The 23,839-nt window shown below is 44.3% G+C and overlaps 1 protein-coding gene across 35 annotated transcripts in view; it reads right to left on the minus strand.

The window, feature by feature from the left end:
* MBNL2 (muscleblind like splicing regulator 2) overlaps window positions 1–6,370 on the minus strand; it is a 146,775-nt gene extending 140,405 nt beyond the window's left edge. For 22 of the 35 annotated variants that reach the window (XM_065592960.1, XM_065592916.1, XM_065592861.1 and 19 more), the window contains exon 1: window positions 6,230–6,370. The gene's annotated coding sequence lies outside the window, so the exon portion shown is untranslated. The remainder of the gene's footprint in view (window positions 1–6,229) is intronic. The other 13 variants (XM_065592788.1, XM_065592792.1, XM_065592812.1 and 10 more) reach the window with 6 other exon arrangements.
* Between the last annotated feature and the right edge of the window lie 17,469 nt (window positions 6,371–23,839).

Consider the following 23,839-nt stretch of genomic DNA (forward strand, 5'->3'; position numbering starts at 1 on the left):
GATTTTTTTGATAAAATGCTTTTTGAGGAAAAAACCTATCTAAAGATAGTTTTAATTAAGATACATTATAGCTTAAAGATATCTCATCACAGAATAGGGATTATAAATTCTAATGCTATAGTATGAGACAATATATTCATGTAATGTTTAAGAAAAATTTTGTAAATGAGTTATAATAGTTCATGGATTAGGGACCCAACTTTATGGGGCTCCAGGGGCTTCTGTATAGATTATTTTGGTTAAATCTTTCTATCTACCCAATGGGACTCGATATCTTCTAGACTGAGCACTATCAGAGATGCTTAGTTTTGTAGCTCTCAAACTGTGGATTTGTGTCTCCAGAGATAACATGCTTGGTAACAGCAAAAAAGTTTTAAAATAAATAATATATAGAGGTGAGAAATAACAGACCTCAACCCTATTGTCCCTCTGCAAATTCGTGTACACAAAGTCAATCCCTTACATCTTTCTAAAGTGAAAAGTTTCAAAAATTTCAATGAATAGAAGATCGTTGGGGGTGGAATAGATCTGGACAAGGAGAAGTCTGGAGATAAATGTGAGAAGGGAGGGACAGGCAGTAGAAACAAAAATGAAACTGTTTGAGCAGCATATTCCAGAAGGCTTGAGGTCTTTCTGAATGTAGCCTTCATTGATTTGAGATCTACCATACCATTCTCTCACTACAAGGGAAAACCTATAATGGCAGCAGGCCATAAAAGAGACTCAGTTTGGGAATATTTTAATGAAGTTCCTCTACCTGTGGGTAAGACAGGCATGCACACAATATGCAAACAGCACAACAAAGAAATGTAAGGCCTGGTTGCCCAAATAAAACAACATCATGAGAAGTGTTCCTTCTCAGGAGGAAGCTGCGTTGAAGATGATGAAAGGAACATATCTGAACATGCAGGATCTTCAGGTTGGTAAACATTTTTATTTCATATTTCTTTCTTAAGGACTGCCTGTCGTCCTTCTGGACTATTCTTGAATTCTCATATTTGAGCAAAAAATACAGTTGTTACTCTATGGTACTATCATTTTAGATGCAGTTGTGATAAAAAATAAATAGCTGAAATAGGCAGATCTTCCTTTTACAATTTCACCTTTAAAGTAGTACTGCATGTCACTGAATGCAATAAGTAATAATTAAATAAGTGCATTGACTTATTTTGCTTAGGAGAATCCATCCTCAACATGCAGGATTCTGAAGACTATCCACCTTCAAGATCACCATCATTTTCTGCAGTTTCAGAGTTATCTGCCAATGATAGTGTTTCAGTCACATCATGTATGTCACATAGCCACAGTATATCACCTGTAGCAAAAAGAAAAAAAAAATCTCCATCATCCAGAAACAACCATAGATAAGTTTGTGATAAGAACCAACAGATTACAAAAAGAGGTAATTGATGAAAAAATTGCCCGGTTAGTTTATGCAACAAACTCTCCTTTCCATATGATTGAGAACCCACACTTTATTAACATGGTTCAGTCATTAAGAACAGGATACAGACCAACCAACAGAGCGGATGTTGCAGGCAAATTGCTGGATAAAGTGTATGAAAGAGAAATTGAGCAGTGTGCAAAAGGTCTAGAACAGGGGTAGGCAACCTATGGCACACGTGCCGAAGGCGGCATGCGAGCTGATTTTCAGTGGCACTCACACTGCCCAGGTCCTGGCCATCGGTCTGGGGGGCTCTGCATTTTAATTTAATTTTAAATGAAGCTTCTTAAACATTTTAAAAATCTTATTTACTTTACATACAACAATAGTTTAGTTATGTATTATAGTCTTGTAGAAAGAGACCTTCTAAAAACGTTAAATTGTATTACTGGCACACGAAACCTTAAATTAGAGTGAATAAATGAAGACTCGGCACACCACTTCTGAAAGGTTGCCGACCCCTGGTCTAGAGGGTAATTGTTAACCTGAGTCTTGATGGGTGGAGCAATGTCCACAATGATCCTGTTGTATGTGCTTGTGTGACAACAGAAGAAGGGAATGTCTTCCTTACAGAAACAATTGATACATCAGGAAATGCACACAGCCGAATGCACACTGCTACAAGAAGTAGCAGTAAAAGCTATAACAAACCGTGAAAAAAAAATCAAATGTCTAGTATGCAGCTTGGTCACAGACAATGCTGCAAATGTATCCAAGATGTAAAGAAATTATTTAGAAGAGAGTCCCGAGCTAATAACATACGGTTGCTGTGCTCATTTGATGCACCTCCGCGCCAAAGACTTCAGTGTTCCAGAAATAAAGGCTAACGCTGTTGAAATTACAAAATACTTCCGAAACAACCACTTTGCAGCAGCTGTTCTGAAAAATGTGGGAGGAACCAGCTAATTCCCACAAAACATGTGATAGAACTCAGTAGTGGACTGTTTTGAGCACTATATCAAGAACTGGCCTAATCTGATGACAGTTTGTGAACAAAATCATGAAAAAATAGATGGCACTGTCATAGCCAAAGCTCTCAACACTGGCCTTAAGAGAAATGTTAAACACATGCCGAGTACCCTGAAGCCTATTTCTGTAGCCTTGAACAAAATGCAGGGAAATAGCTGTTTTATTGCTGATGCTGTTGAAATTTAGAAGGAACTGAGTGAGATCTTAAAAAAGAGAAATATGCAATGACAGAGTTAAATTATAAGCATTAAAAAAAATAAATGAGACAAGCACTATCTCCAGCTCATTTTCTTGCAAATATTCTCAATACTCTGTGCCAGGGTCAAACCTTAACTGATGAAGAAGAGGAGTTGGCTATGACATGGACATCTAGCAATCATCCCTCCATAATGCCAACTATAATAAACAGAACTAAGGGTGAACCATTCAAGAAATATATGTTTGCTGATGATGTTTTAAAGAAAGTCACACCAGTGAACTGCTGGAAGTCACTTAAGCACTTGGATTCAGAGACTGTTGAAGTGATAATCTCACATTTAACAGCAGTAGCTTTCTCTGCCAGCGTAGAAAGAATATTTTCTTCCTTTGAACTAATTCATTCCAAATTTACAGCCCACACAACTCCATTCTAGAGACTATCCAATCAGCAGAGCAGTACAAAAAAGTTACAGAAAGAGGGTGGATGTAGTAGTAGACAGGAATTTCGTCTAAGATTTACCAATAAGTAGACTCAGCATTACAGGCTTCATTCTATAAAAGCCAAATGTTAAGAAGATAATGAATCATATGTCACTTCTAGCACTTTAATCCCCAAAATTTCAGATTGTGACAGATTGTCCCAATTGTCTGCTTGACTTTAAAAATAGGTGAAGAAATAAAAAAAAGACTGTGATGATGAAGAGAGGAATTAAACTTCAGAAGGAAAACTATGTTGAGATTACACACATAATAGCACAGCTGGGCCTACAAATGGCTGCACACGCAGCCATTCCACTCATGAGGAGACCAATGCTAATATAGCAAAACAAGCAGGCTGCCAGACCATTCTGTGGCCCTGAAGCTGCAAGCTGTTCAACATAGGCAGACCCATGCACCTGTGCAGAGCTGCAGTGAAATCAAGGGGTCAGGCCACCTATAGCTACATACAGGATCAGGGTCTACATAATCAGTAGTAAGAAGAACAGGAGGACTTGTGGCACCTTAGAGACTAACAAATTTATTAGAGCATAAGCTTTCGTGGACTACAGCCCACTTCTTCGGATGCATATAGAATGGAACATATATTGAGGAGATATATATACACACATACAGAGAGCATAAACAGGTGGGAGTTGTCTTACCACCTCTGAGAGGCCAATTAATTAAGAGAAAAAAAACTTTTGAAGTGATAATCAAGCTAGCCCAGCACAGACAGACAGATAACAAGTGTGAGAATACCCACAAGGGGAGACAGATTCAATGTTTGTAATGGCCCAACCATTCCCAGTCCTTATTCAAACCGGAGTTGATTGTGTCTAGTTTGCATATCAATTCTAGCTCAGCAGTTTCTCGTTGGAGTCTGTTTTTGAAGTTTTTCTGTTGTAATATAGCCACCCGCAGGTCTGTCACTGAATGACCAGACAGGTTAAAGTGTTCTCCCACTGGTTTTTGAGTATTTTGATTCCTGATGTCAGATTTGTGTCCATTAATTCTTTTGCGTAGAGACTGTCCGGTTTGGCCAATGTACATGGCAGAGGGGCATTGCTGGCACATGATGGCATATATCACATTGGTAGATGTGCAGGTGAACGAGCCCCTGATGGTATGGCTGAAATCAGTAGTGAGTGCCAGTGGCTGAAGCACAATAGTCTTGTATACCAGTAGCCTGGAATAATAGAAGCAAACCAAGGCATTCATGGTAATCATCGAAGAGGAAGAGAACGGCTTTTGTCCCACTAGGTGCTCTCTTATCCTTCAAACACATGCCAACCTGGCACTGAACAATACTAAGAAAAACTGAGTTTTTCAAGCACCAATGCCAGCACATGCGAGCTGAACGGCAGACTGTGTGCAGATATTTTTACCACCACGCCGGACGCCCAGTCTACACTATAGTTTCCAAAATTGGCAGTGGTGATGCTGAACATTTTTTTTCTCTCCAGTGTCAACACATTTTAAGAGCAGGTGTAAAAGAGGTTTTCTACCAGCCTGGCACAGCAATGCTAGAGACCATTCTTCAAGGGCAGTATCCCCTGGATGACACTTCAGTGTTCAAATACACATTGAGTGTCAGAAAACCCAATGCAAGAACCATAGGTAATGAGGATCAAAAGGATTTTTTTAATCCACACACCATGGTATGAACAGTGTTTTAAAGTTACAAGCTGAGTCATATATATTTAAGAAAAAAATTACATTCTACTAATTATAATTCTGTATTACTTTCAAAATACAGCAATTTGAAACGACTACCATAAACAGTCTCACTAGTTAGATTATCCCTGCATGGTTTCACACTACAGTTAAACAAAGTATATCTCAAGGTAGGTCATGCTGTTTCAAATATATGTATGCATTATTATTGATGTTATTTGTACTTGTGGTCAGGAACAGAACAGGTCTAAAACCGACAGACAAAACATCTCAAAACAGAAACTGACTGAAAATAAAGATTTTTTTTAAAAAATGAAAAGACACCTTCTAATCAACATTATCTATCTACAGACTTTCTGCACATAATTGGCAAAAGAGGAGGGTACTTAAGTGTTTTCCCCACTGTTTCTCAGGGTGTGACTACAAACTAGCATTTTTATTCAAACTTCCCACTGTTTCGCTCCCACCAGCACAGCTCTACCAGAGGTACAGTAGCCGTAAAGGAAGAGCTAGTACAGACAGGCCACTGATGTTTTAGCCACAGTATTGTCTAACCCTAATTACGCCAAGTCTAGATGAGTTAAGACGTGCCAGTGGCTTCTGAAAAGAACTCTGCATAAGCCCACCTAGCCACTGCCAGCAGCAGAACTGCAATGGTGAGAAATTTGAAGAAAAATGCTAATGTAAACAAGGCCTTAATCAGAGATCTTCTCTTCCAGAAGAAACAAAAACATTAGTTCTGTTCACTGCTACTTTTACCATGCGCAGTGTGCCAAATGCTGAGTTAACAGAACTATCAATTGCCACTGAACCACATATAACAGGGAGTAAGCACAGTTCTCCCCATTTGGAGGAAGAGCATGAAGCTCCTGACTAACTAAAAGAGAACTTCCAGTCTCAATGGTTACACCTCTGGGGCAGCCCAAGTTCTTAGAACAGAAGTGGGAAACACACCAAAGTTTAAGGATAAGTACTTGCCCATGTCAACAAAGCAGGGCAACTTAGCGCTCTTCAGCCGTAACTCCTCACTGGGGTGGGGACGCGCTGGAGAAGGGCCCTGGGTCAACCTCCCTCCCGACACGAGTTTCCTGCACAGGTGCAGAGCTGACACACGCTTGCCTTGTTGTCATTCGGAAGCCCAGCAAGCCCGACAGCGTCTCCCCGTCTGGAGCGTGGGAGCCGCAGGAGGCAAAGCGGAGCCTGGGGTGGGTGGGGTTTCGCAGCGCTACCTGAGCCCCAGCGCCTCGTCAGAGCCAGAGCGACAAACAAGCGCAGGCACCCAAACGAAGCGAACAAAAAGCCGCCCCGGCACCCGGGCACCAGTTCAGCCCCGCGGCGCGCTGCGGGCCCGTCTGCCGGTGCCCTCGTCCCCAGCCCCTGGGCGCCTCGCTGCCCCCGCGCACGGCACCCACCCGTGCCTCCCCCTGGCCATGCCCCACTAATGCAGCCCGCGGCGCCTCTGACCTGCTGGCGGCGGCACCTCGGCGGGGCCCTGGCTGTGTCCGCCCGGCGACCGCAGAGCTAGCTGTCGCCTCTCTCCCGCCGCGGCTCGCTGCTCGGGCGGGGGCGGCTCCACACACGCCAGCGACGCGCCTCCAGGCTGGGCCGGGCCTGGCCACCCCGCCCTGTGCGCGGAGGGGAGGGTGCAGCTCCCCCGGTGACTCCGCCTCCCTCCCCCAAAGCGACACTGCAGCTCCTGCCCTGCACCCCTCAAACATCCCGCCCACCCCCCAGGGACTCGCACAGGCTGCATCCGCCCCGCCTCGAGAGTGTGCTCCCCAGCGCCCCCCCAGGACGTGCTTCCCCACCGCCCCGCCTCCAGGGGGCACTCCCCAGCGCCCTGCCACCGCCCCTGCATACCCTGGTGCGGGGCTCCCACCCAACCTGACCCAAACCTCGCGGGGGCGGGGAGGGGAAGGACCACGACACAGCCCCCTTCAACTATTTCTCACCTGCGCTCTTCCCTGGGTCTGTAGTTCCGACCTCACTGGCCACTCATCATCCATCCTGTGCCTACAGTACCCAAGCACACCCTTCACCACTTGGGCCCTGATCCTGGAAACACACACGTGCTTACCTTTACTATCCTGAGTAGTCCCACTGAAACCGGGATCGGTGGCAGTATGGGGGCCAAGTTGAGCAAGAAGTGGGAAGTACTCCCAGTATGTAGTAACTACAGGGATTGAGACCAAGCAAGACTGTAAAATCCACCCAATGACAAACACCCTTTTATTCTTCTTCTTTAAAATGGGGGAAAAAGTGAAGTCACTGCAAAGAGGAACTTACTGTTAAAATAGCAATAAGCCTCTCCAGGGTATGTCAGTAGGGTTTTGGCATGCAGGTTCTGCCACCTGTGAAATGCACCAATAGGCTATTCATGCACACTGTCATAAGGCTTATTGCTATTAGAGTATGGTTCATTAATTTTGCCTCTTGCTTTCTTAAAATAACCCATCTTTCTCTAAAGCAGTTTTGTGCAAAATATTCTTCCATTTTGAAAAATTATATGTAGTAAATTTGAGAAAACAGGGCAAATATGAAATACTTTTACTCTTTATTTGTTTAATCAGATTGCTACCACTAAGACCAGATACTTAGAATGGGGAATGCTAGTAGTGTCATTAATATTTTACCTAGTGGTAAAAAGCAGTTTTGAAGGCACCGGTTTTGAAGGGTTTGTAGGAGACACCATAGTGATATCCTCCACAGTTTGTGCACCATGCAACCAACCCTCTTGTGTAGACATTCTTACAAATAACTTTAAGAGTTCCATACAAGAGGGTTGTACTGATTTTACTAACTTGGGCATAAGATGTATGTAGACCAGTAGACCAAACCTTCACCACAAAAAGATGTTGGCAAAAGGCCAGCTGCCACAGCCCTTGCAGTCTCCTCAGCATCATATCCCAGATCACAACAAGGTCTATGTTAGTGCAGGCATGCAGTCTCTTCCCGCCACCCTTGCCTCAAAATATAAGTGAACCTTCCTCATTAAGAACTATTTATTTACATGCTAGAGGCAAGTTGGTATAAGTCAGCACAGATTCATTGAAGTCATTGGAGCTATGCAGATTTACACAGTTGAGGTGTAACTGCCATTTTCAACATACTAGGGTTGACCAGGCTATCAGATAACTTGATGATTGAAGAGATTTTTCTCAAATCAAGCATGGAAAGCTTCAGCTCAGAATGAGATTCTTCCAGAAACTATGAGCCTCTGCACACAGTAGATTATATTGGACTCCATTCAGCTTTCATTACCAGCAAGTACTATTAGTAATTTTAATAATTTCTTTCTTCAGCAAAAAACCCACACATGGAACTAAATGTAAGGCTGGCAGAATAAAGGCTTAGCAAACCGTCAACTGCTGATAATTCTGTGGAATACCACAGAACTAGGAAACAAGACTGCACACTCCTTTTGTCCATGTTTCTGAGATGCCATTTTTCATAAGTTATATGCATGAAGCATTAAACTTGCTTACAAGCCAGGAGGGTGGGTGGGTGAGGTCCAACCCATCTGTTCTTGATGCATTTCTGGCAATAATTCTAAAAATATATTTGCAAAAAAATTATTCGGAGTGACTGATTTCTTGAATTTTGGTATAAGAATTTTTCAAAACATAAAACTAGATTTGACATTCATCATTTAACATATAGAGAAATCTGCTTCTTGCATTTTGATTAATAGATTTTAAACCCCAAAGGGACCATTTAAGATAATCTGATCTGCATAACCAAGGCAAAAGAACCTCACCCACGGAACTCATCATCAAGCCGATTATGTCTGGTTGAGCCACAGGATATCTTTTAGAAAGATAATAATAACATATGGAGATATACTTATCTCATAGAACTAGAAGGGACCCTGAAAGGTCATGGAATTGAGTCCAGTCCCCTGCCTTCACTAGCAGGACCTGATTTTGCCCCAGATCCCTAAGTAGCCCCCTCAAGGATTGAGCTTACAACCCTGGGTTTAGTAGGCCAATGCTCAAGCCACTGAGCTATCCCAGCTATTAGTTGTAAGGGAAAAGCATTAAACCACTGCTATAGTTACCAAGACACTCACCAACGACTTCGTCTGCCCAATCAGCTCATGAGCATGCGTGTCACACTTTGGACTTCAGAGTCACTTCAGAATCCACAAAGAGAAATAGCATGTGTAAGCAAGGTCTGAATGAACTCTCCACTGACAGCTAGTTAGGGAGGGGGAGAGACTTCAGGAGCAAACTGTATGTACATGAACACACCTACGTTGCGTAGGGATCTAGCAGACAGGAGATGTGTAGTTCCAAGTGATCAGCTTTGGCTGGTGTTGGGTTACAAATCACTTTAGTATGGAATGCAGGGGTAGTGAAATGTTGTTATCAATGTTATCTTCATTGTTTGACTAATGGGGAGCAGAACTGTGCTGAGCTTGTCCCAATTGAGGGGTCACCCTCACCTGAAAGGAACTTGCTAAGCCAGGGGCTTGAATGCTAGACCCCTGTGAAAGTAAGAGGGGAGGGGCAGGTGTCCTAGTCAGGAGGTGTGGACTTTCCATAAAGGATTAACCTGTTCTTCTCCACTGTTCAATGATAGAGCTAAATGGGCTTCATTAGGAGCCTTTTGTTTTGTTAAAGTGCTCAAATGAGAGCCGGGTAGTGTGTCTGCCCAGCCTGCAAAGAGCTGAAAATCTCTAAGAGACTGACGTGCAGAGATCACAGCAGAGAGGCAGGTGGCAGTAGAAGGTGACTGACAGTCAGCTGGTGAATGAGCAGCTGACAAGGCAACAAGTGGCTGGAGGAGTGGCCAGGCAGTGAGGAGCCTCGGCTAGCGAGGTGGCCAGTGGAGAGGAACCGTGGCTAGCAGGGCGGCCAGCCAGAATAAGGGCTCAGATGACAGAGCAATCAAGGTGCCTTCTTCCCTTGATGGGAGGGAACTCATACGGATTCATCTCTGAACCCTGGGTCCTCACTGACCAAGGACAACCACTGTGAGTGGGGTACGGTGAGGGAGCAGAGAAAAGCAATATGTGCTAAGCCTCCCCCTAGCATGGAGATAAGCGCCGAAGTCTGAACTGCAGGGAGACACTGATCTCTCTGCTTGTGATCCACAAACTGAGAGAAGATAGGCATTTAGCTGCCTCAGTTACATGCGGGGGAGGATTCAGGTAGATGGCCTTTAAGCATTCCTAACTCCACAAAACAACTGGTGTTGGGAAGGGGGAAAAAAGAGAACTTCCTTTGTAACTGTTAGTCTAGTGGCTAGCATACTCATCCCCCCTTCAAGTCCCTCCTTTGTCTGATGAAAAGGGACTTCCTTCTCAGGTGAATGCCCTAAGCTATAGTCATTCTCTTTCTTTCAGTGGCCCAATTAATATTTAATTATTCAATTAAAGTGGAACAACTGAAGTCTCTCTTCAGGAGAGACTGAAGAAGCCCCACATCAGATTATCCCATGGTTCAGTGGTTAGAGCACTAACCTGCGAGGTGGCCAATTCCTGTTCAAATCCTTTCTCCCTCTTGGGGGTGAGGGGGGAGACAAAACCAATGACTTTTCACATGGTGGGTGAGTATCCTAACCAGTAGGCTGAAGGTTATAAGAAAGGTCTTTCTCTTTCCCCCTACAACCCCAGCTGTTTGGAGTTGGGGCCTGATCTGGGTGGCAGCCTGTAAAAGGTCCAGACTCACCCCTGTGGCGCCTCCTGCTGGTCATCCAGGGAATTAGCTCACTTGCCCCTGGAGTGCCCTCTGCAGGCCAGCGATCTGCCTTGTCCTCTTCTCTGGCCCCTGTGTCCCTCCCAGGACCCTGGTGCCCCTTGCTCTGGGTGCTGCCCCCTGGCAATACCCACACAGGCTAGGTCTCCCCTCCCAGGGGAACCCCCCCACTATCCCCACCTCACCTCAGGATAAGGCTACTGCCAGTCACCAACTAGCCCCCACTCTCTGGGGCAGACTACAGTATAGGCCACGCATCATCGGCAAGGTTGGGTTTGGACCTGCTGCCTTGGCCTAGCCCTGGGCTGCCCTCTGCAACCCCTTGGCCTACTCCTAGGCTGCAGCCTGGGGCTTTCCAGGCTGGAGCTCCCCAGCTCCTCAGCCTTTCCCCAGCCCTGCTCCACTACAGGTACACTGTATCTAGCCCCCTGCAGCCAGGCCCTTCTCTCTCTCTAAAGGCAGAGAGAGACTCTTCTGAGCATCTGGCTCCCAGCCTTCTTATACAGGCCAGCTGTGGCCTGATTGGGGCGTGGCCCAGCTGTGGCTACTTCTCCAATCAGCCCAGTAGCTTTTCCCTAGCCCTCTGCCAGGGCTGTTTTAAACCCTTCCAGGCAGGAGTGGGGTAACCACCTCACTACACAGCCTCTGAGCATACTTACTGCGTTAGGCACCGACATGTGACTTAGGCACCCAAACACCTATCTTCCCCGGTTAGAGATTCACTTTGGGGCTTAGGCAGAAGGTGCCCAGACCCCTAAAGTGAGGTTGTGGTGCACATGCCCAGAGGCAAAAACGTAAATGCCAAGTAAGTCTAGGTGCCTACAGGGTTAGGCAACAGTTGAGTGGGAGTTTTGTGGATCGCAGTGGTGCCTAAAAATGGGAGTTAGTATATTATTATTCGGATCTAAAATTCTTGACATCACTTTACAAGATTTTCTATGCATGTGGATCATTCTTATATAAAAATGCCCAATGGGAAGGTCAGGGATGAATTGTGTTCATTGCTGATTTTAATGGATTTAAACTTATGATTTATAACAGTAACATTATTGTTTGACTTCTGACTCCTAGTTATAAAAACCTTCACTGTAAAGACATTTTTTCAAACTGAATAAGTCATTGCAAAAGTAGATGGATGAGTGTTTGCTTGGAAATGGCGCCTGTTTCAAACTGGAATAATGGGGGGGTGAGGGGGGAATCAAGTCCACAAGAGTTCAATTTTCAACATTTTCAGGAAGGGAGAAGAGACTTACCTGATTAAATCTTTTCCTGGGGCTGACTAGCAAGTTGTGATTATGAAAGTGACCCTGACTGCATCAGACTAACATACAGTAACAGAAGTTGAGCGAACTGTGGCAACACTTTTTTTGCTAAGGGAAAATTTATTGAGCTAGAAATTCTCAGCTAGATGAAAATTGTCTTAAGAAGGTTGTTATAAAGGGCATTTCCTTCCAGCTGCACAAAGAGCATCACTTGACTTAACTAATGTTATCACTCATGGAAAAAAAAATACATATGCTTCTCTCTAATTTACCTTTTTGTCGTAAAATCAAATCACAACTCTCATCCACAAAGCTATGGAAATAAAGCAATTTTCTTTACATTTCTTATATGATGAATTGGGCCAAATTCATCCCAGGTGTAATTTCAGTGGGTGTTGCACCTGGAAAGTCTCTGAACCATTATGTTGTCACATAAACGTATAGTATTGCATAGTTCTGTAATTTAACAAAACATTATAGACTATCACATTTCTGTGACTATCATGCACCATCACAATGCAACAAGTTTGTAAGTGTCAGTATTTGGTTCTCTCAAAGCTGCTTTGGCACATTGCAGTCGATTGAGAACATAACGCTTTTTAGGTATATCTGCACAGTCTGCTAAACCATTTGACAAATCTCTAAAGAATGTATTTTATTTCCTGTTATTTCTTTAGCCCAAATCCTGCAGTTCTTACTCAGGCAAACTCCCAATGAAGCTAATTTGTAAGGAAGGACAAAGGTCTGCAGGATTTGGCCCTCGATCTCTTATTATGCCCTTACCATTAAACTAGCAATAATATATTTAAAGGTAGCCAGATGAGGTCTCATTTTATGTTGAATAGATTCATAGATTCATAGATTCTAGGACTGGAAGGGACCTCGAGAGGTCATCGAGTCCAGTCCCCTGCCCTCATAGCAGGACCAAATACTGTCTAGACCATCCCTGATAGACATTTATCTAACCAACTCTTAAATATCTCCAGAGATGGAGATTCCACAACCTCCCTAGGCAATTTATTCCAGTGTTTAACCACCCTGACAGTTAGGAACTTTTTCCTAATGTCCAACCTAGACCTCCCTTGCTGCAGTTTAAGCCCATTGCTTCTTGTTCTATCCTTAGAGGCTAAGGTGAACAAGTTTTCTCCCTCCTCCTTATGACACCTTTTAGATACCTGAAAACTGCTATCATGTCCCCTCTCAGTCTTCTCTTTTCCAAACTAAACAAACCCAATTCTTTCAGCCTTCCTTCATAGGTCATGTTCTCAAGACCTTTAATCATTCTTGTTGCTCTTCTCTGGACCCCCTCCAATTTCTCCACGAAATAGGCATGCTAAGGTGTAAAGGATGATTCATGTAGAGAGTTTACAGAAACACTGAGTAATGAAGAAAACGTATTGTGTATAAGGCAGTAGGAGGGATAGCTGAACTACTTCTGCCAATGAACTTTTATAATAAATTGACAAACGATTATACTGAGTAATGGAACTTATTGGTGTCTTAGTTTTGGGTTTCAGTTTCTCACTACCAAAAACAAAAGTGAAAAACTGACAAACGTCTGCCTCCAACAAAACCCATGTACTACCACAAGTCTCCTTAAATATTCAATAACAGCTCTTTGCTGTATATTCAATACTTCACAGCACTTCAAAGATGCAGAGTGCTACATAAGTGCTAAGAATTCAATATGTTTCAGCAATTTTTAATAGATTATGGATAAAGGGATGCTATCAAGTTAAAAATTACACCACTATGGATTTCCTTACTTTGCATTATTGACCTCTTAAATTAAAATAGTCTAAGCTTTGTTCTCAGCCTACCCCTACAGGTCCTACCACCCCCATCCTTCAAGTCTTCTTCTCTCAGTTAGCCTCTTCCTGCCTGATGCCCAGCATGGGGTTTGTGCACCCCATCACAAAGTAGCAATGTAAGTCTAGCTCACTGTACCTCTTATAAGGAAGGATTCATATTTTCCTCATAATTGCTTCTTAACCAAATAATGCCAGTCAGTCACAGCTTTATAGTTTTTGTCCCTTAATAATGGTGTCTTTTAGGATTTCCTAGCCTTGCTTTTACTGGTACATTTTAATATTTTCCCCATGGTAGCTATGACAAATGTAGGGGAGCTCATTGGTGAATATTGACCTTTACCTCAGAACATGTATAGGATTTCTGAGATGGGGGATTGGAATGTCAAGGGAGAAAAAACAGTTTCAGCGCACATCCCTACAGACATAAGCCTTTAATGCTGATCGGATATAAATTCCAAACAGTGGAGCAACCTTCCCAGGGACTTTCTCTTAGATGGCGGGCTAGGAGAAAGGAAGACTTCACACCTAGGTCCTGTAACAAAGATGACTGAGCACTAAAGTAATTGAGGCCAGAGAGCACAAGGAAAGTGGAAGGAAAGATGGGATTGAGATAGGATGACCAGACATCAAATGTGAAAAATCGGGACGGGGGTGGGGGGTAATAGAAGCCTATATAAGAAAAAGACCCAAAAATCGGGACTGTCCCTATAAAATCGGGACATCTGGTCACCCTAGATTGAGAATAGCTTCCCTGAAAAGCAAGAGGAGTCTGGGGGACACCCTCTGTGGAAGGAAGACAAAAAAGACTGGGTCCTAATTGCTCCTTGGCTTCCTAAAAGAATATACACTGGGCCTATTCTGTTCCTGTAACTCAAGAGGGAAGCCCATCTAACTTATCTTGTAGTGAAGCATAAAACTAAATGAGACATAACATGCATGTGGGCTGCTTGTTTTGAAATCACTTTCTCTAATGCTTTTTCCCATTTGCTAATAAATATACTCATTTTAAGAAAGATGTTCATCACTGTATAGCATTAGTCTCAGGCTTCTAAAGGTGTCAAGGCTGCTTCCCCACTTTGAACTTTAGGGTACAAATGTGGGGGCCTGCATGAAGACTTCTAAGCTTAGCTACCAGCTTAGATCTGGTCCGCTGCCACCATTCCCAAAGCTAATTCCCTTCCCTGGGTAGCCTTGAGAAACCTTTCACCAATTCCCTGGTGAATACAGATCCAAACCCCTTGGATCTTAAAACAAGGAGAAATTAACCATTCCCCTCATTCCTCCCACCAACTCCTTGTGGATCAAGATCCAAACCCCTTGGATCTTAAAACAAGGAGAAATCAATCAGGTTCTTTAAAAGAAGGCTTTTAATTAAAGAAAAAAGGTAAAAATCATCTCTGTAAAATCAGTATGGAAAATAACTTTACAGGGTAATCAAACTTAAAGAGCTCAGAGGACCTCCCTCTAGCCTCAGGTTCGAAGTATAGCAAACAAAGATAAACACTCTAGTAAAAGGTACATTTACAAGTTGAGAAAACAAAGGAAAACTAACACGCCTTGCCTGGCTATTTACTTACAAGTTTGAAATAGGAGAGACTTATTTAGAAAGATGTGGAGAACCTGGATTGATGTCTGGTCCCTCTCAGTCCCAAGAGCGAACGACTTCCCAAACAAAGAGCACAAACAAAAGCCTTCCCCCCCCCCCCCAGATTTGAAAGTATCTTGTCCCCTTATTGGTCCTTTGGGTCAGGTGTCAGCCAGGTTACCCGAGCTTCTTAACCCTTTACAGGTAAAAGGATTTTGGAGTCTCTGGCCAGGAGTGATTTTATAGTACTGTACACAGGAGAGCTGTTACCCTTCCCTTTATAGTTATGACAAAAGGGAAGAGAGGCAGGTGTCCAGTTAAACCTGCACAGAAATAGGTGGTCAACACAGAAGGGGTGTTGTGCCCAGATCCTACTCTAAGAGTGGGAGAATTGAGAAATTCCCCGCCAAGACAGGTAAGGGAACAAGTCCAAACACCTGAAGGGTGCTCTCAGAGACCAGAAAGGGGACAGAGGTGCAATCAGCCCTGTAACTGTGACAGTACCTTACTTGGTAGATTTCTGAATTATCCAACATTTGCTTTTCCAAAATCTGCTGCATTTTTGTGAACTCATTCCTTACTATGCTGACTTCAAGCAGTTCATGGTCGCTGGCTCCAAGCTTCCATATAGTCTCAATCATTTCTTCCCTATTAGTAAGAAGTAGATCATAGATGTCTTGTTTTCTACTTGCTAGATCGTAAAGCTGTTTTCTACATAGTTCTTCAGGAACTTCTGATATGTGTTTTGCTATATTTGCTATTTAGGTAGCAGGACAACTAAACTCTTACGTTTTCTTTGGTGGTCCATGGTGCCTGTTGAAGATGAACAGAGTAATTTCTTCTTTGAATATTTTCTCCACCAAATTTTTGGCAAGTTATTGCTCACGGGCATTGGAAACAGTGGGCATATACCTCTCACACTCCCTCATCCCTCCTTCCTCTTTAGCAGCTTTTGGGTCTCTTATGAGGGTGCTGTTTTTGGAGATGTGCTGCGAAGATGGTGTTGCCAGGAGGGCTTTGGGATGCTATTTGAGGAAGGACTGCTAGGCAGAGATGGCGTTCACCTTTCGAGGAGGGGAAAGACCCTATTTGGACACAGACTGGCTAACATAGTGAGGAGGGCTTTAAACTAGGTTCGACGGAGACAGGTGAGCAAAGCCCACAGGTAAGTGGGGAACATGGAGACCGGGGAGATGGGTCGGAAACGAGAGGGAGTGTGGGCTATATTGGCAGAGAGAAAGGAGGGTCAGGACAAAACTGGGAGGAAAGATCAAACCAGTATCTTAGATGCCTGTATACAAATGCGAGAAGTATGGGGAATAAGCAGGAAGAACTGGAAGTGCTAATAAATAAATACAACTATGACATTGTTGGCATCACTGAAACTTGGTGGGATAATACACATGATTGGAATGTTGGTGTGAATGGGTACAGCTTGCTCAGGAAGGATAGACAGGGGAAAAAGGGAGGAGGTGTTGCCTTATATATTAAAAATGTACACACTTGGACTGAGGTAGAGATGGACATAGGAGACGGAAGTGTTGAGAGTCTCTGGGTAAAAAACAAGGGAGATGTCATGCTAGGAGTCTACTACAGGCCACCTAACCAGGTGGAAGAGGTGGATGAGGCTTTTTTTAAGCAACTAACAAAATCATCCAAAGCCCAAGATTTGGTGGTGATGGGGGACTTCAACTGTCCGGATATATGTTGGGAAAATAACACAGCGCGGCACAGACTATCCAACAAATTCTTGGACTGCATTGCAGACAACTTTTTATTTCAGAAGGTTGAAAAAGCTACTAGGGGGGAAGCTGTTCTAGACTTGATTTTTAACAAATAGGGAGGAACTCGTTGAGAATTTGAAAGTAGAAGGCAGCCTGGGTGAAAGTGATCATGAAATCCTAGAGTTTGCAATTCTAAGGAAGGGTAGAAGGGAGAACAGCAAAATAGAGACAATGGATTTCAGGAAGGCAGATTTTGGTAAGCTCAGAGAGCTGATAGGTAAGGTCCCATGGGAATCAAGACTGAGGGGAAAAACAACTGAGGAGAGTTGGCAGTTTTTCAAAGGGACACTATTAAGGGCCCAAAAGCAAGCTATTCCGCTGGTTAGGAAAGATAGAAAATGTGGCAAAAGACCACCTTGGCTTAACCACGAGATCTTGCATGATCTAAAAAATAAAAAGGAGTCATATAAAAAATGGAAACTAGGACAGATTACAAAGGATGAATATAGGCAAACAACACAGGAATGCAGGGGCAAGATTAGAAAGGCAAAGGCACAAAATGAGCTCAAACTAGCTACAGGAATAAAGGGAAACAAGAAGACTTTTTATCAATACATTAGAAGCAAGAGGAAGACCAAAGACAGGGTAGGCCCACTGCTTAGTGAAGAGGGAGAAACAGTAACAGGAAACTTGGAAATGGCAGAGATGCTTAATGACTTCTTTGTTTCGGTCTTCACCGAGAAGTCTGAAGGAATGCCTAACATTATGAATGCTAATGGGAAGGGGGTAGGTTTAGCAGATAAAATAAAAAAAGAACAAGTTAAAAATCGCTTAGAAAAGTTAGATGCCTGCAAGTCACCAGGGCCTGATGAAATGCATCCTAGAATACTCAAGGAGCTAATAGAGAAGGTATCTGAGCCTCTAGCTATTATCTTTGGAAAATCATGGGAGACGGGAGAGATTCCAGAAGACTGGAAAAGGGCAAATATAGTGCCCATCTATAAAAAGGGAAATAAAAACAACCCAGGAAACTACAGACCAGTTAGTTTAACTTCTGTGCCAGGGAAGATAATGGAGCAAGTAATTAAGGAAATCATCTGCAAACACTTGGAAGGTGGTAAGGTGATAGGGAACAGCCAGCATGGATTTGTGAAGAACAAATCATGTCAAACCAATCTGATAGCTTTCTTTGATAGGATAACGAGCCTTGTGGATAAGGGTGAAGCTGTGGATGTGGTATACCTAGACTTTAGTAAGGCATTTGATACGGTCTCGCATGATATTCTTATCGATAAACTAGGCAAATACAATTTAGATGGGGCTACTATAAGGTGGGTGCATAACTGGCTGGATAACCGTACTCAGAGAGTTGTTATTAATGGTTCCCAATCCTGCTGGAAAGGCATAACGAGTGAGGTACCGCAGGGGTCTGTTTTGGGACCGTCTCTGTTCAATATCTTCATCAACGACTTAGATATTGGTATAGAAAGTACGCTTATTAAGTTTGCGGATGATACCAAACTGGGAGGGATTGCAACTGCTTTGGAGGACAGGGTCATAATTCAAAATGATCTGGACAAATTGGAGAAATGGTCTGAGTTAAACAGGATGAAGTTTAACAAAGACAAATGCAAAGTGCTCCACTTAGGAAGAAAAAATCAGTTTCACGCATACAGAATGGGAAGAGACTGTCTAGGAAGGAGTACGGCAGAAAGGGATCTAGGGGTTATAGTGGACCACAAGCTAAATATGAGTCAACAGTGTGATGCTGTTGCAAAAAAAGCAAACATGATTCTGGGATGTATTAACAGGTGTGTTGTGAGCAAGACATGAGAAGTCATTCTTCCGCTCTACTCTGCTCTGGTTTGGCCTCAGCTGGAGTATTGTGTCCAGTTCTGAGCACCGCATTTTAAAAAAGATGTGGAGAAATTGGAAAGGGTCCAGAGAAGAGCAACAAGAATGATTAAAGGTCTTGAGAACATGACCTATGAAGGAAGGTTGAAAGAATTGGGTTTGTTTCGTTTGGAAAAGAGAAGACTGAGAGGGGACATGATAGCAGTTTTCAGGTATTTAAAAGGGTGTCATAAGGAGGAGGGAAAAAGCTTGTTCACCTTAGCCTCTAAGGATAGAACAAGAAGCAATGGGTTTAAACTGCAGCAAGGGAGGTCTAGGTTGGACATTAGGAAAAAGTTCCTAACTGTCAGGGTGGTTAAACACTGGAATAAATTGCCTAGGGAGGTTGTGGAATCTCCATCTCTGGAGATATTTAAGAGTAGGTTAGATAAATGTCTATCAGGGATGGTCTAGACAGTATTTGGTCCTGCCATGCGGGCAGGGGACTGGACTCGATGACCTCTCGAGGTCCCTTCCAGTCCTAGAATCTATGAATCTATGAATCTATGTTTTCATAGATTCAAAGTCAGTCATAGAATTAAGGCCAGAAGGGACCATCAGAGCATAGATTCCAAAGCCAGAAGGGACCCTTGGGATCATCTAGTCTGACCACTTGTCTAACACAGGCCCTAGTCAGTGTTTCCCCCCCAAAAATCCTAGATTGTATCTTTTTAAATCAAGACTGGATATTTTACTAAAATCACCATTGATGGAGAATCCACCATAGAAACTGACTAGGTAGTGAGGCACACATGGTAGCTGTAGAAGAACCCTGGAACAACAAGTTAGGACACATAACTTTTTAAATATGGAAATTCCTCAAGAGAAACAGGAAGCTGAAAGTCTTTTACCAGGGCATTCTTTGAATTGTTTCCTGGTGTTTTTGACATGGCTAGACAGTTAATGATTATTTAATACTATATACACAATATTACTCTTATGTTTAAAATCCTTTAAAAGGTATATTTAGGTCATTCTTTTAGTTACTATAGTAATCTTAAAGACCTTTGCAGTCACTAGCTAATTTGTGTAAGGGACTAACTGTTGCTTCTAAGCACTTTGGATTATGATATTGCTAAAGAACATACTTTATATGTTTCAGAGTAGAAGCCGTGTTAGTTTGTATCTGCAAAAAGAACAGTATTCTTCCCCTCCTTTTATACTCACTTGACTGGTGATCTATTAGATTTATGTCTTCACCCCAGACGATGAAAGCAATGTGGTAATATTGGTACCAATGTTGAATACAGAGCTAAATTTGCTGGACCAATGGATACCCAGACTTACCCCCCTGTAAATCAGGACTAGCCCCAGTGAAGTCAATAATGATATTTCAGTTTCAGGGCCGGCTCCAGCATTTCTGCCGCCCCAAGCAAAAAAAAACCACGATCGCAATCGCGATCAGCAGCGGCAATTGGAAAAAAAAAAAAAGCCGCAATCGGCGGCGGCAGTTCAGCGGCAGGTCCTTCGCTCCTAGAGGGAGTGAGGGACCTGCCGCTCCCGAATTGCCGCAGGTGCCGCCCCTCTCCCTTGGCCGCCCCAAGCACCTGCTTGTTAAGCTGGTGCCTGGAGCCGGCCTTGTTCAGGTTTACTCCAGTGCAAGTGAGAGCAGAATTCTGGAACTGCTGTCTGTTTTGTTAAGGCGCTATAAGGGCACTCTTCAGTTCCTTTTTTTCTTCAGTGGAGGGAAAACAACAACATTAAAAATACCTCTCAGCCACACAGCGGGTCCAAGTAGGAGTGAGAAACTTTGGTGAGGAGAGGTGGGGAAGCTTGCTTAGCTGTTGCTCACAGTGTTCACTGAGATCAGCTAAATATTTACACACTGCTTTGAAAACTTAGCCCAATATGTTTAATGAAAAGTGAATACCGTGGGTTTTTTTAAAGAGAATTGCATGCTTATGTAAGATGACAGTCTTAAAGACTGAAATCCTCTGTTTATCCAAAATCAACAAAAAACAATACTGCACCATCATAAACACTGCAAGTATCTCCACATTGTCTCATCAGTCTGTCTCAATCTTACCTGGAGAATCCACTTTATGGCTGAGAAGTTATTAGTGTCTCAGTTCCGTCAGTTATTTGCCTCTTGTTCCCTTCAATTATTTATTGAGCCTGGTACAATTGTGATGGTAGGTGTTGCAATGCAAACTTCAGTCTACAAGGAACTAGACTGAAACCAGCTATTAACTTCTTTCAGGAAATGGTCATCTGGTACCAATGGCTTTCAGTCACCACTGACCTGGGTTGGATTTGAACAGAGACCTAGAGACAATCTTTATCTTAGTTTAATGTGCTTAATTTTTTCTTCTTTGGAGACTCTGGATATTCTTTAATACCAAAATTCTATTTACCTTGGGCACAAATCCAAACTTTTGCATGAAAAGCTTAATTTTAAATAATTCCTAAACTTTCATCTGCTGGGCTGTTCAAGTTTATAGGGTTTGAGTGCATTTAAGCACTCAAAGAATTGGGGAGGTTGTGGAAAGAGCTTCAGCCACACAGTCTCTCCTCCTTTCATATAGGGTTGCCAACTTTCTAATTGCACAAAACTGAACACCCTTGCCCTACGCCTTCCCCGACCCTTCCCTGAGGCCCTGCCGCTGCCCCACCCCTTCTCCGAGCCCCTGCCCCCACTCACTCCAGCCCCCCTCCCTCTGTCGCTCGCTCTCCCTCACCCTCACTCACTTTCACTGGGCTGGGGCAGGGGGTTGGGATGTGGGAGGGGGTGAGGGCTCCGGCTGGTGGTGTGGGCTCCAGGTGGCCAAAAATTAGGGGTTCAGGGTGTGGGAGGGTGCTCCAGGCTGAGGCAGGGGGTTGGGGTGCAGGAGAAGGTGAGGGCTCCTGCTAGGGGTGCGGGTTCTGGGATGGGGCAGGGGATGAGGGATTTGGGGTGCGGGAGGGAGCTCAGGGCTGGGGTAAGGGGTTGGGGTGCAGGAGGCAGTGTGTGGGGTGCAGGCTCTGGAAGGGGACTCAGGGTTGGGGCAAAGGGTTGGGTGCAGGAGGGGGTCAGGGGTGCGAGCTCTGGGAGGGAGTTAGGGTGTGGGAGGAGGTTCTGACCTGGGGCGGGGGTTCAGGGTGTGGGAAGGGGTTCAGGGTGCGGGCTCCAGCCTGGCGGCACTTACCTCAGGTGGCTCCTGGTCAGCGGTGCAGTGGGATAAGGCAGGCTCCCTGCCTGCCCTGGCTCCGCGTGGCTCCCGGAAGTGGCTACCACGTCTGGCTCCTAGACACAGATGGCTCTGCACAGTGGGCAGTCCCCGGCCAATGGGAGCTGCGGAGCCGGTGCTTGGGGCAGGGCAGAGCACAGAGCCTCCCTGGCTGCCCCTGCACCTAGGAGCCGGACATGGCAGCTGTTTCTGGGAGGCATGCAGAGCCAGGGCAGGCAGGGAGCCTGCCTTATTCCCACAGGGCCACCGACCAGACTTTTAAGGGCCCGGTTAGTGGTGCTGATCGGAGCCACCAGGGTCCCTTTTCAACTGGGAGTTCTGATTGAAAACCAGCCGGGCAACCTTACTTTTATATACTCTACTGAAAAAGAAGTTAAAAAAATATTATAGCTATTTGCAAAGCAAAGCAATCACATTTCAGTGGCAGAATGGACACCACTCACTACTCTACTATCTTCACAGAGGTGTTGGTAGCTTAACTAGTTTTTCTTTTTTCAGTTGTATATGTGCTATAATCAGAACAGAAGTAAAATTTACATCTGTACAATTCATGCTAATTTCCAGAGTAAACGGTTGAAACAAAATGTTCAGTACTGTCTACAGCATTGTGGGACATTCCTTTTAAGCTTCCTTTCGTTTTATAAAAAGGAAACAAAATGCAAATATAATGTCATTGTATTTACATAATGAGTTGTATTAAGTCTTGTACTATTAAAGAAAATGCTGAGCAAATCGCCAAATATAATTGCAAAATGAATTAATTTTCTTTGCAAGCATGTAACAGCTATAGCCCTCAATCTTGAAAGCTTACACCTGTGTAGAGACCCTTCAAGGGCAGCGGAGCACCACGCAGATGTAAGTGTCCACCCACATGGACTCCGTGCAGGATCAGAGTCTATATTCAGGTATCTAGGATGAAGGTTGTAATAGGATGCTCGGAAGGCCAGGCCGCCTAATGGTTGGTGCACCCGACTTCTGGCCCCTTGTTTCCCTGGTCAAGGTATCTCAGTCTTTTAGGCAGTGGGGTAGTGGGACCCAGGCCCTCCCTCTCCACCAGATCCAGCCCAGGGCCCTATGTGAGTCAAACCCTGGACAGAGAGCCCTTCCAGCAGGGAGTCTAAATCCATTGCCCTGGACTACTTTCTACCACTGTCCCTTCAGTTTGGGGCATGGTCCCTATAGTCCAATTCATTGAGGTGGCTTACCTCCCATAGTGCCCTCAACCTCCTGCCCCAACCCTGAGCCCCCGCCTGCATCCTAACTCCTGGCCAGACTCTACAACCCAACCCCCAGCCTGCTCCTGCACCCCCCTCAGACGGCCCCAGGCCCCTGCCCTCCATGACTCCTGCACCCCTTCACACACCCCTTCACACACACCCAGCCCTGACTCCTGCACCCCCTCACACACACCCAGCTCCTGTCCACCCTAACTCCTGCACCACCCCACATCCCCAATTGCACCCCTCGCACCAAACAGGAGCTGCCCCAGGTAAGTGCTGCACACCTCAACCCCCAGCCCTGAGCCCCCTCCCGCATCCTAACTCCTGGCCAGACCCTGCACCCCAACCTCCAGCCTGCTCCCACACCCTAACATCCTCCAAGACCCTGCACCCCCAGCCCTGAGCCCCCTCCCAAACCCTAAGTCTTGGCCAGACCCCAAACCCCAATGTTTTTTTTACATTTTTTTTTATAAAGCGCTCTTATCCAAAGCGCTTTACAATGGCTAGCTAACGGTACAAACAATATTTGGAAAGATCATTAAGTGGTCCGCCGAGACCCTCCGCGATTTTCAAGTGGTCTGTGGAAAATAAGTTAGACTACAAAAACAATCAAGGTACCTCATTTTATTTTAATTTACTTCCTATTACTTATAGGAGGAAGATGAAGAAGAAAAGAATGAAAAACGGGGGTAGAGGGGGGGAGATAAGAGAGA

Source organism: Chrysemys picta, chromosome 1 (assembly GCF_011386835.1).
Source record: "Chrysemys picta bellii isolate R12L10 chromosome 1, ASM1138683v2, whole genome shotgun sequence".
NCBI classification, from domain to species: domain Eukaryota; kingdom Metazoa; phylum Chordata; order Testudines; family Emydidae; genus Chrysemys; species Chrysemys picta.